Source organism: Talpa occidentalis, unplaced genomic scaffold (genome assembly GCF_014898055.3).
Source record: "Talpa occidentalis isolate TD23 unplaced genomic scaffold, MPIMG_talOcc4v2.1 talOcc4.4, whole genome shotgun sequence".
Lineage (NCBI taxonomy): Eukaryota > Metazoa > Chordata > Mammalia > Eulipotyphla > Talpidae > Talpa > Talpa occidentalis.
Genome location: NW_023604295.1, coordinates 8,268,074 through 8,281,312, shown reverse-complemented (window position 1 = coordinate 8,281,312; position 13,239 = coordinate 8,268,074). Strand labels below are relative to the sequence as shown.

The 13,239-nt window shown below is 42.2% G+C and overlaps 1 long non-coding RNA gene across 1 annotated transcript in view; it reads right to left on the bottom strand.

Moving 5' to 3' along the window:
• Positions 1-13,239, bottom strand: part of LOC119257244 (uncharacterized) — a 69,260-nt gene that overhangs the window by 50,053 nt on the left and 5,968 nt on the right. Inside the window, exon 3 of the long non-coding RNA XR_008553760.1 lies at positions 4,143-4,315. This is a non-coding gene — a long non-coding RNA (uncharacterized LOC119257244). The remainder of the gene's footprint in view (positions 1-4,142; positions 4,316-13,239) is intronic.

Sequence of the window (13,239 nt, the reverse complement as noted above, 5' to 3'; positions counted from 1 at the left end):
AGAGGGGAAGAAAGACTCACACTCAGGGAAGATGTCATGTGACTAGAAGGCAGAGATTGGAGTGATGTAGCTACAAGCCAAGGAATGCTTGGAGTCACCAGAAGCTGGAGGAGGTAGGAAAGGATTCCTCTCTAGAGACTTTTCTGGGATCACAACTCTGTTGACATTGATTTTGGACATCTGTCATCCAGGACTATAAGAGAATGACTTTCTGTTGTTTTAACCTACTCAGTTTGTCATAATTTGTTATGGAAACCCCAGGAAATTAATAGGGATTGGATCAATAAATAGTGATACATACAGATGACTGGGGGTGGGTGTACAGTCTCTCAATCTATTCCTTATTGTGTTTTGGTTTTTGAACTATGTGATTAGAATTCATTTTATAAAAATAATGAAACATTTAGGGCCTTCCAGGTGGCACAGAGGTTGAGCCCTGGGCTGCGAAGCTGCCCGCAGCCTCTGCAGTGCCGGTTCGATCCCGGGCCACCAGTGAGGGTCCCATATGGTGTGGCATACCTCTCCTGCCGCCCGCTGCTCCCCTCAGTAGTGTACTTCATCGGTCTGCCTGTTCTGCTCCCTGCTCTGGCTCTGGTGAATTCTCTCACCCTCCCGTGCTTCTACTGTACCCAGTGCTTGCATAATAAATAAATAAATCTTAAAAAAGAGTAACATTTAAACAAACAATAAAATATCATTCTATTTCTCACCTTATAACCTAGTTGACTGTGTTTTATATATTGCACCCTAAAGGAAAAAGAATAGAGGATGACTATATTAATTATTTTTCACAAAATTTTGAATTGGAAAGATCCAAGAAATCGCCGAGTATAGTAGATAGAATAATGGCTTTCAAAGATGTCTATATCCCAACCCCCAGAATCTGTGAATATGTTAGGTTACCTGGCAAAGGGGAATAAGGGTACTAGATGGAATTTAGTTTGTTAATCGGTTGACCTTAAAATAAAGAGATGATCCTGGATTGGACTGATCAAAGTACACAAAAATCATTCAAAGTGAGAAAGGGTAGCAGAATAGTCATTTTCAGAATAATGTGATGTGGGAAAGACTCAATAGGTCATGTCTGACTTTGCTTTGAAGATAGAGAAGGTGGCTATAAGGCAAGAAATGCAGGCTGCCTCCAGATACAGGATGAGGCCAGGCAACAGACGCACTCCAAACGACCCCCCCAAAAGAGTATGGATCTGCCAATACCTTGATTTTTGCTCAGTGTAAACTCTATCAGACTTCTGACCTCTAGAAATGTAAGGGAAGAAATTTGTATTGTTTTCAGCCATATATATAGTAAATTGTATATGGTAAGTATATGGTAAATTGTTACAGCAGCAGGAGGAAACTCATTCATCTTGTCAGTACCTTATTTTGCAGAGGAAGATACCAAGAGCCAAGAATACCTGAGAAAAGAATCAACACTGACCCCGGATCTAGTCTCTTGGTTCATGACAGTGTTTTCTTTGCACTATAAAAAGTATACACGAGGGCCTCCCTGGTGGCACAAGGAGTTAAGCACTGCACCATAAAGCAATCTGCAGCCTCTGCAGCACAAGTTCAATCCCCGGTCGGCCAGGGAGCAACCCACATGGCGAGGCAGACCTCTCCTGTCTTGCCCCTGCTGCTCCTCTCAGCAGTGTATTTCAGTCAGTCTGCCTGTTCTGTTCCCCACTCTGTCTCTGGTGAATCCTCTCACCCCCTACACCTCTGGCCTATACCCAAGCTCTTGTATGCATAAATAAATCTTTAAAAAAAAGTGTACACTATTAAAATAATTAGGGGGCAGGAATACTTTCACCTCAAACACATTGTCATAATCTAAACTCCTTGGGACATTTAAAATATGATTTGCTCTTTGAAAAACTAAGCTTGTTGAAAACATAGGTGATACATTCTTGGACATCGACCATCAGCAAGGAAAACAAAAGCAAAAATAAACAAATGGGAACATTAATCTCAAAAGCTTTTGTACACTGAAAGAAAACACCAGAAAAACAGAAAGGCAACAAACTGACTGGGTGGAAATATTTGCATATCATATATCCAACAAGGGGCTAATACCCAAACTATATGAAGAACTCATACAGTTCAACAACAAAAAAACAAGCAACCCAATTAAAAAATAGGCAGAAGATCTGAACAGACACTTCTCCAAAGTAGACATCCAGATGGTCAAAAGGCACATGAAAAAAGGCCCAACCTCATTTATTATTAGGGAAGCACAACTCAAAACCACAATGAAATACCACTTCACATCTGCAAGAATGGCCCTTGTCACAAAGACCAACAACAATTGCTAGCAAGGGTGTGGAGCAGAAGTAACCCTCATACACTGTTGGTGGGAATGTAGAGTATTCCGGCCCCTATGGAAAGCAGCATGGAGATTTCTCAAACTATTAAAAATAGATCTTCCATACGATCCAGCAATTCCACTCCTAGGTATCTATCCAAATAATGCAAAAACACGAATTCAAAGAGGACATATACACCCCTATGTTCATTGCATACTATTTCCAACAGCCCGAGTTGTTGCTATGGAAACAACATAAATGTCCAATGACACATGAGTGGATTAGAAAGATGTGGTTTAGACCCTCAATAAGAGATGACTCAGCTACGAAAAAAAAGTGAACTCTTACCTTTCAAGACAATACAGATGGAACTCGAGGTGGTTATGCTAACTGAAATATTTCAGAAGGAAAAAAACAAACACAGTGTGGTTTCAGATGTGAAATATAAATAAACACAGAGAAGAACTAGCACAAATAACTCAGACTGCTGGGGGAAATATGGTGTTGACTAAAGGGAAAGAGGACAGGAATGGAAGGAAGAGAAGAGGGGGTCAATTTGGGGTGGGAAGGGCACCAGGACTTTGGGGGTCAGTGTGGTGAGGCTTAGACACAATGAGGTGTGGAGCTATACCTCTGAAATACATACAATATCGTAAGCCAGTAAAAATTTTATTTTAAAAATTCAGCTTAGTCACATTTCTGGAACTTGTCTCATCTTAAAGACAAAAACCAACAGTGACATTCCACACTCATTCTCAAACAAACTTGCTAAGAACCACTTTTTCACCCAGCTGAACTGGTTTGACCTGTCTTGGTAAAACTGGACCCGATTTCTCACTTGAAGCCAATTCAGAGTTTTTATTCCCATGCAATTGAAGAGTTTCACGAGAAGAAAAACATTTCGTGGCATTCCCAGTACAATGAGCGCAGATGTAACACAGCAGTTATAAATTTAAATACCGGTTCACTGTCAAAAGTAATAAAAAGATCACTTCTATAATTAATGTGATTCTGAACCCTGTTCTATAAGGTACTAAAAGGTTAACTCAAAACACATGCAGTCAGAAGCTGTAAGGAGGAATGAGACCCAGATCAAATGCCATGTGAAGGGAAGTTACTGTTATTTTTAGTAATAGAAAATCAAACATACCCCAAAGGCCTGGGGACTTAATGTTTTGTCTGAATCATGACACATGGGAATTTGATGATATTTATTTTCTTTACTTAATATGAAAAAGCAGAACAACGAAGCAAGAACAATGATATCATTTCAGTCTTTAAAACAAATTCCATGGTGGGGTGGATTGAAAGCATGTTGGCCTGGATTTAAAAAACTGGATTCCAATCTGGGTGTTGGGATTTCTGGGCTGTGATTACCTCTCTGAATCTTAATTCCTCATTTGTAAAGTGAGGATCACGATATCTGCCTGGCCTCCTAGTAGGTGCTTGTGAGTACAGAGTGAAAGTAAGGGGTGTGACAGCAATTCAGAGACTCGACTCTCGGCGCCACGGAAAAGCAGCTAGGAGTAGGCACGATATGATGCCCTCATAGCATGAAGCTCCTCTCCTCTCTGGCAACGGAAAAGTACAGTTCTAGGACAGAGCAAGTGGTTTCTTGTTCATGTTCATAACCATGTCAGTGCTTTGTACCAGAAATCATCCTAAAACGGGCACTGGCCTGCTTTGCCAGTGATAAATTGGGGCTCTTAATCTATGACCATGAACTTTCCTCTTAATCTACTGCCTTGAACATGCCTGAGCTTTCCTCTTTGGGAGGACCTCCCTGCCCCTTCCTTTGTGTATAGGAGGATGCCGTGGCCCGTGAGTGGTGAAACCTACCTCGCAGTGGCTTAACCAACGAAGGGATCATGATCTCTCAGAAGAGATGCAGAAGGATGTGCCAGTGCAATGTGCTGGAAACTGATGTCTTCCAGCTTGGCCATGATATTTGCAAGACGTTTGCCCTTGGATATCCAGGAGAGGAAGCCACGCCAGTACTTCTCCCTGAAAATCTTTTTAAAAGAAAAGGAACATTTTTCAGAAGTCTCCAAATGATTTCCCCTTCGTGTCTTGCTCATCAGAGCTGGCTGGGTCTCAGGTTCACCTCTAAACTCCTCTCTGGTGAGCAGGACACTGTCCCCCTAGTCAGTCTGGACAATCAGGAGTTCCTCCAGTCAATCCCAGGGGGACAAAAGCTGAGTCCCACGAGTTTGGCAGGAGAGGAAGGGGGTTGTTGGTCGGGCGATCAATACAGCTGGAATTGAAAATAATCTAACATTTAAATTCAGTTCTCTGATGACAACTGTTGCCTTAAGGACTGTTACTGGGCCTTCCTGGCAGCCTAGGAGTTAAGTCTCAGCACTATCACCACTACAGTGTGAGTTCGATGCCCGGCCAGGGAGCTGACCCACTTGGCACAGCAGACCTCTCCTGTCTCACCCACTGCTCCGCTTAGCAGTGCATTTCGATGTATCTACCTGTTCTCCTCCTCACTCAGTCTCTGGTGAATCCACTCACCCCTGCACCTCTGACCTACACCCCAGTTCTTCTATGCAAAAAAAAAAAAAAAAAAAAGAAACACTACTATCCATTATTACCTTTCTTTTTAAAATTAAATTTTTATTGACGTAACATTGCATTAGAACATCGTAAGTTTCAGGTGTTCATCACTGAGAATCAACATGTGACTTTATTAAAAGTTCACCACTAAGAGTCCAAATCACACCCTTGTTCACTTTGTCCCGACTCACCCACTCTTCTCCTCTTTCCTTCTGGTAACCACGCACTGGTCTACAGACCAAAAATTTATTTTTGTTTTATTTAGCCTATCTGTTTGTTTTCTCTACATACCACATGAGAGAAATCATGTATTGCTTGACTTTCTCTTATTTCACTAAGCACTTAATTCCTTCTAGGTTCATTCTTGTTGTCACAACTGGCAGCGTTTATTACTTTTCTTATCGTAGATATCTGAAAAATCACAACTTAACTGTGCCTACAACGAGACCACTGACCTTTTCCGTCAAAGGTGCTCTGTCCACTGTCACCCTGACCATCATAGTTAATAACCTCATGCATTGGAACAAAACCCCAGAATCATCCTGGATCCCTCAAATCTTGTACACAACATCCTCACTGTCAGCAAATGCTACTGATGTTGCCTTCAAAACATACCCAACTTGGGGCCCAGGAAGCAAAGCGTAGCAGGGATTTGGGGGAGATTGTACCTAAAACCCAACCATGCTCCAGCAGCAGAAGGCAGGGGGCTTTGGAGCAGCACACTGGGCATGGAACCAGGTGTCCTCACAATGGGCAGTGGCAGAGGTGAAACTTCTTTGGGTGAGAGTAAGAAGCCGGGGCAGAAGAGGAAGAAGCACGCCACATGAGGCGGCAGCTGACATTCTGGTTTGTGGGCACATGTGGCTGTTACTTTGGGTATGCCCAGAAACAGCTAAGGACTCGGGGGAGGGCTAATTTCCAATCCAGCTGGTGGAGTCTTGTGTTTAAAGGAACATGCAAACGTCCTTGATTTTATGGCTACAGGCTGGTCAGGCTCTTGGGGGCTATAGTGGATAACTTCAAATACATATGATGTGGATACTGTTTGGACAATATTAAACAACTGTATTTTTGTTTCCTGCTTAAATCACATTCCCTGCAAGGTTGAGCCAGGGCCTTTTTTGTCCCAGGAAAAGGAGAGTCTGTTCACCCTTACAACAAGTAAGTAATTGCTGTGAGTTCCAAAGATAATTATCCTGAGGACATAGCAGGGGATGACCAGATATCTTAGTTTGCTTAGGGCAGTCCCACCTACACTTGTGGCCTTGGGACTATTATTAATATCAATCCATTTTTCATCAAAGGTGATCTAGTTTGTACAATAAATAGCATCACCCCACCTTAGAAGATAATAGGTTGAAACCACATCTAAGAGAATAAATAACCACTATCTCACACCATATACGTAAATTATTTAAAAAATAGATCAAAGATTTGGATATAAGGCTAGACACCATAAAATGCATAGAAGACAACAAAGGAAAAACAGTCCGTAATGCTGCCTTTAGGAATGTCTCTGGTGACTGACTTTGATGGCAAGGGAAACAAAAGCAAAAATAAACACATATATCAAATCAAAAGGCTTCTGCACAGCAAAAGAAGTCACCATTAAAACAAAAGGACGACCTACTGAATGCAAGAAAATTTTTGCACATTATCCATCTGACAAGAATTTGAATATCCAAATTCTACAAAGAATCCAACAGAAAGAAAACAAAGAATCCAATAAAAAAATGGGCAGATGAACTAGACAGACACTTGTCCAAAAAAGACATTCAGGTGACCAATGGGCACGAGAAAAAATATTCATCATCACTTATCAGAGAAATGCAAATTAAAGCCACAATGAGACACCACCTCACACTTGTGAGACGGTTCATATCAAAAAGACCACAAACAACAAGCGCTGGTGACAGAAACAGCAAGCACTGTTAGGGGACGGTAGACCGGTCAGTGGAAAAACACTATGGAGATTTCTCAAAATATTAAAAATAGATCTTCCATATTGTTATAGAGCAGCCCCGATACAAAATGGGTTGCCTGACTGTGTGTCCTCACCTGCGCGCTTAAAAAGGACTTATCAATCCAATGTTCTATTGCAGGCACACGCGAAAGGTTCATAAAAGGTTTATTGACAAGGGAAGGGGAAATGAGGAAATGTACAGCTCAGGGAGAAAAGTGGGAGACAAAGTTTTAAATGAGTCCTACCCGATCCACCGAGCAGGAATCCCAAATAGCACTCAGAGCTGGCTGCCAGCCAGGAGCCGTGAAGCCAGGAGGCGAGCGACAGTGAGCCAGCCCAAGGCCCACGTGTTTGGTTTTTATACCCAACCTGGCTGCTTAACTCCACCCTCAGGTCCCAGCCACCTTCCCTTTGGTGGTGATGGAATTTGTCTTTCCCAATGTCTTGATGGCTTTAGTCTGGAGTGGGGGTGGGGTCCACAAAGCCTGTGTGGGATTAGCTCAGGACATCATTTCCCCCTAACAATGATCCAGCAATTCCACTTCTAGATATCTACCCAAAGAACACAAAAGCATTAATTCAAAGGGACAAATGCACTCCTATGTGCACCACAGCACTATTGCAACAGTCAAGTTATGGAAACAACCCAAGCACCCAAAGACAGATGAGTGGATTAGGAAGATGTGGTGTGTGTGTGTCTACATGTACAGCGTGAAGAGCATCGTGTATACACACACGATGGAATACTGCTCGGCTATTTTAAAAAGAGGATGAAGGGGAGAGTCTTCCAAAACAACTTAGATGGGGTCTGAGTAAGTATGATAAGCAGAAATAAGTCAGAAGGAGAAAGGCGATTTTGGACAATTTTTCAGATGATTTGACTTGCGTGGAATATGAAAAAGAAAGCAAAGGAACAGGAAAAAAAAAAACCATTTAACCCGTGAAATCTGAATGCAGCAATGAGGCTCCCAGAGGAGAGGAGGGAAGGGTGGGGAGAATGGAGCAGAGGGGGGAGGGCCCGGTGGACTGTGGTGCAGGATGGACGGGACTTCGCTGGCGGGCGCTGTGTGACAACATTCGCTGGGAGAGCTGGGACCCTGTGCACCGGAAATAGTGTTGTAAATCAAGTTACCTCAATAAACACAATTCAGAGGTGGAGAGTGGGGAGGAGAGAGAAGGTGACAGTGAATCCTTGTTACAAGATTATAAAATTTTATTATAAATCAGGGGTAGCAAGAGATCAGGGCAGTAGGCAGATCTGCGGTTCTTCAAATGTGGTTAGTGGACCAGCTTCTCCTGGGAACTTGCTAGAATGCACAATCCTCAGGTTCCAGCCTTGTTGGGGTCACCCTGGGGATGGTGCTGAGTCATCTGTGCTCTAACAAGCCTCCAGTGGGTTCAGACACTGCTGAAGTTTTAACTCTCCAAGGTGGAGAAAGTGAAATGCCTTTTCCTAAATAATGTGGCAAGAGCAGGAAAAGGAGAGAGGTTTAGAGGAAGTGAGTGGGGTGAGCCTGGGGGTCCTCACTTACCCTCTGTGAGCTTTGAGAGTTGAGGTAGAAACTTCTAGACAGCGATGGAAGAACTTGTGAACTTGAGGATCCAGAGACATGTGTTCAATAGGAGGTGGAGGGATGGGCCAGACTCTGAGAGGCACCCTCTGAAGACACTTCAACAGGGGAGGGGGCAACAGGGCAGTAGGGTGTGGCAGAGGTACCAGGGGAAGGCAGCGTGAAGAGCATCATGTAGCATGTGTCTAGCACAAAGGCACCTCCAGGTCACTGTGGGCCCATTTGTTGGGATGTGAGAGTCGAGTTGACTGGTGGATCAGCTAGAAACTGGGGCCAATGCAAAGAGGTGGGATTTGGTGATGAGAGAGAGATGACAGTGGTGGGACTAGTCACACTATAGCTGTCACAGGTCCAGAACTAACTGGGCCAAAAAAAAAAAAAACCCCACCAAAAATAGAATTAACTGGGCCACCTGCTCTACAGCAGAAGCCAACCAGGGCCCCAAGGACACCACCTGGAAAGGAAGTGCCCTCTCCATGGACACCTGACCTCTGTCCTCCAGATGCAGGGGGTCCGTCTCCAAGTGGGAGAGCAGGTAAGGCAGCATTTGTGCAGGAGACAGAAAGTTGTCCACAGTCTGAGGAAGGGTCTCTGGGAGAATGAACATCCTGGTCTGGAAGGGTCTGGCATTTCTGATAAAATGATGGTGGGGTTTCTCACAGACTGATGTGCTGAAGCATCCCCAGACCTGCCCTGTCTTTTTGATGCTGATGGGGAATGAGATGGGGTCAGAACAGATACTTTTACATGACTGGTTTCTCTTGAACCCTGTGTTAACAAAACTATCAAGTCACCTTTACTTCTAGCAAAAGTTTCTACCACAAAAACATTTCTCACTGGCTTGAGTAGGTGCCATCTTCCTGGGAGCAAGTCTGAAACGAAATGTTAGGTGTGCTCACCCTGAATTCCTATCTGAGGAGGTGTCTCTCATCTACGGGAGCTGGAGTGCCCCGAAGCAGGGGTCTGCAGAGCGGTTGCACTCATGAGGGCTCATTAAATGTCAGTTCTGCAGCTGCGATCCAGGTCTAAAGGATCACAAATGTGAGGGGTAGGGGAGTGGACAAGGGTGTTCTGGCTCAGCCAAGCAGAAAGTCAGCACATTCTCTCCCTAGAAAGCACCCTGAACTGGGCGAGATTTACCAGAACAACCATTTCTGTGCTCTGGAAATCAACCAAACCATGTGAAATTGTGAGAAGTGCTTGTGCTTGAAAACTGCCGAGTTTTGGGTGAGAAGAGGGAGACATCTTTGTGGAGGACTCCTCCCTGCCCTCCTGCCCAGTGGGTGTGGAGGCTCTGCCAGGGCGGGGCCCGAAGATATCTTCCTGGTGAAGGGAATTCACAGTGGTGACAGCAATGCCCAGTGGCATTGTCAGTGGAGGTGATGGTAGTCTTGCCTTTCAAAAGATACTACAAGAAGTTCTTCAGACTGAAAGGAAGCAACATCAGATGGCAACTTGAATTCAAAGGACAAAGCAAAAAGCACTGGAAATGGGTTTATATAATAAAATATACTTGCATCTTATTATATATTAATATATGTTAATATAATATGTGGGTTAACATAAATTACTCTACAAATACATTTCCCTCCTTTCTTTCCTTAACTTCTCTTGAAAAGACAAAAGATTATGTAAAGCAAAAATTATAAGCCCGCACTGTAGAGTTTATACCATATATAAATGTTAACACATATGATAATAAAAACACATAGGAGATGGGAGAAATTTGAACTATATTGAAGCAAAGTCTCTGTAATTTACCAGAATTAAATTAGTATTAATCTCAACTAATTTTGAAAAGGTGTTATCATCTATATAGCAACCACTAATAAAACACATGTAAAAACAGTAAAAAAAAAATTAACAGGAATTGAAAAGATATTTTAAAAATATTTATGTAACACGGAAGAAAACAGTCAAAGAGAAATAGAGAAATAAGGCAGATGGAAGACAGATAGGAAGTAAACAGCAAATGACAAATGTAAATCTAAACATGATGTTGAATGTGAAAAGTCTAAATATCCCAATTAAAGAGTAGAGATATTATGATTGGATGAAAACAGCAAAATCCAAAGAGACACACTCATATTCAGATACACAAATAGACTGAAAGTGAATAGATGGAAAAAGACATACTACACAAAAAGTATCCAAAAGAGAGTTGGACTGGCTATAAGCATGGCAGCTAAAATAGCCTTTAAGAGATTTTACTACAGCCAAAGACAGTGTTTCATAATGACAATACAATGATATACATCAGGAATGCACAACAATTATAAATATACATACATCTGATAATGGAGCCTCAACAGTATAAAATAAACCTGAGGGACTGACAGAATTAAGGGACAGTTGGCGTGGTTGGAGTTCAAGAGTCGGGGATTTCAACACCCCACTCTCAATAACTGATGGAAAATTAGATAGAAAAGCAGCGAAGATAAAAAGGACTTAAAACAAACACTATTAGTTGGATCAAGAAGATGTATATCCACACTACGGATACTATTCAGCCCTAAGGAAAAATGAAATGTTGCCATTTACAGCAAAATGGAGCAGTAGAGAGAACTGTGTGTAATGAGGCAAGTCAGAATGACAAAGACAAATATTGGATATTTATACAGCAGATAATTCAATAAAGTGAAACACTTATAAAAACGTGGGCCATCATAAAGGGAGTGATTTTCTGAGGCTAAGAGGGCAGACGAGGGTGAAAGGATCAAAGGGGTGTAGGGGTTGGAGGTGAGAGAAAAAAAACAAAGACACATCAATTTATGCAACCTAACTCATAGAATGAGTTAGTGATATATTCTACATTCAGGAGGGATTTTTTACAGGCATGCAAAGTTTCACCAACAACTGCAGACTTCACATTCATGTGAAGTGAATGTGGAATATTCTCTAGATTAGATCAGATGCTATATCAAAAAATAAGTCTCAATACAATTAAAAAGAATGAAATCATACAATCATCTTTATTGAATTCACCACAGAATTAAGTTAGAAATCAAAAACAGAAAGAAATTTGGGAAATCCCCAAATATTTTATTTTTTAAGATTTATTTATTTATGCATACAAGAACTGGGATGCAAGTCAGAGGTGCGGGGGAGTGAGAGGATTCACCAGAAACAGAGCGGGGGGGACAGAACAGGCAGACTGACCGAAATACACTGCTGAGGGGAGCAGTGGGGGAGACAGGAGAGGTCTGCCGTGCCATGTGGGCAGTTACCTGGCCGGGGATGGAACTCGTGTTGCAGTAGCTGCAGATTGTCTCACAGTGCTGACACTTAATCCTTTGCACCACCATGGAGGCCCCTCCCCAAATATTTTAAGGTTAAGCATTACACTTACTATAGCCATTAGGTCAAAAAGGAGATCATGGGAGAAATTAAAGGATATTTTGAATGAAATTAAAATGAAAATGCAGCATATCATGTTATGGATGCAGCTTATGAAGGGTTTGGAAGGAAATGTAATTATTCATGTGCACCAGAAAAGGAGAAAGGGGGCTCCCTGGTGGCGCAAGGGGTTAAGCACCACACTATGAATTAATCCGCAGCTTCTACAGCACGAGTTCGATCCCTGGCTGGCCAGAGAGCTACCCACATGGCGCAGCGGACCTCTCCTGTCTTGCCTGCTGCTCCCCTCAGCAGTGTGTTTCAGTCAGTCTGCCTGTTCTGTTCCCCACTCTGTCTCTGGTGAATCCTCTCATCCCCCACACCTCTGGCCTGTACCCCAGCTCTTGTGTGCATAAATAAATAGATCTTGAAAAAAAGAAAAAGAAAAAGAGAAAGGTCTCAGATCAATAAACAAAGCATCCACTTCCAAGAAATTAAGAAAAGCACAATAAATGAAAAGTGAGCAGAAGGAAAAATGTGATGAAGATTAGATTAGGAATGGAAGAACTATAAAATACAAAAACAATAGGAAAATCAGTGAGACTGAAAGTTAATTCTTTGGAAAAGGTGACCAAAATTTTAGCAACTACAAAGCTAAATTCATCAAGAAAATAAGAGCAACACACAAATGACCAAATTTAGGGATGAAAGAGGCAACACTACTACCAATCCTACAGGAATTAAAAGCTTTATCAGGAAACACTATGGACAACCAATCCCAACATATTAGACAATTTAGTTCAAATGGATCAATTCCATGAAAGATATAAATTAAATAAAAAATTAAAATAAAGATATAAATTCTATGAGAGACATCAATTACCAAAACTGATTCAAGAAAAAATAGAAAATCTGAATAGATTAGTGATAATAAATTGAATTAGTAATGAGCAATCTTCGCACAAAGAAAATTCTAGGCTAGATGGTTTCACTGGTGAGCTCTATTGAACCTTTAAAGAGGAATAATGTTTATCCTTCACAAACTCTTTCAGAAAGTAGAGGAAATGCTTCCCAATTTATTCAATGAGACCAGTATTCACCTTCCATCAAATGAAAACATCTCAAGAAAATAAAATTATAGAACAATATCCTCTAACCAAATCTTAAGAAGCCAGGTTTAACATCCTACAAAAGAACATATACTACATCCAGGCGGGATTTATGACAGGAACGCAAGGCTTATAAACATCACAATGCAGTGTGCTAGGCTACAGCGATAGAACAAAGGACAAGAACCACGAGCTCATCTCAGTGGGGTAGAAGTGGAACTGTGCACCAGCGAGACATGGAGCCCATGTTCTTAGCAGTATTGCTCATTCAGAACCGGAAATCAGGGCCCCCACGCCACCCCACCCCACCCCACCCCACCACACACACACACACACACACACACACACACACACAGAGTGGCTCTCATGACAGATGTTTGTTGCCTGGAGGCTGGAAG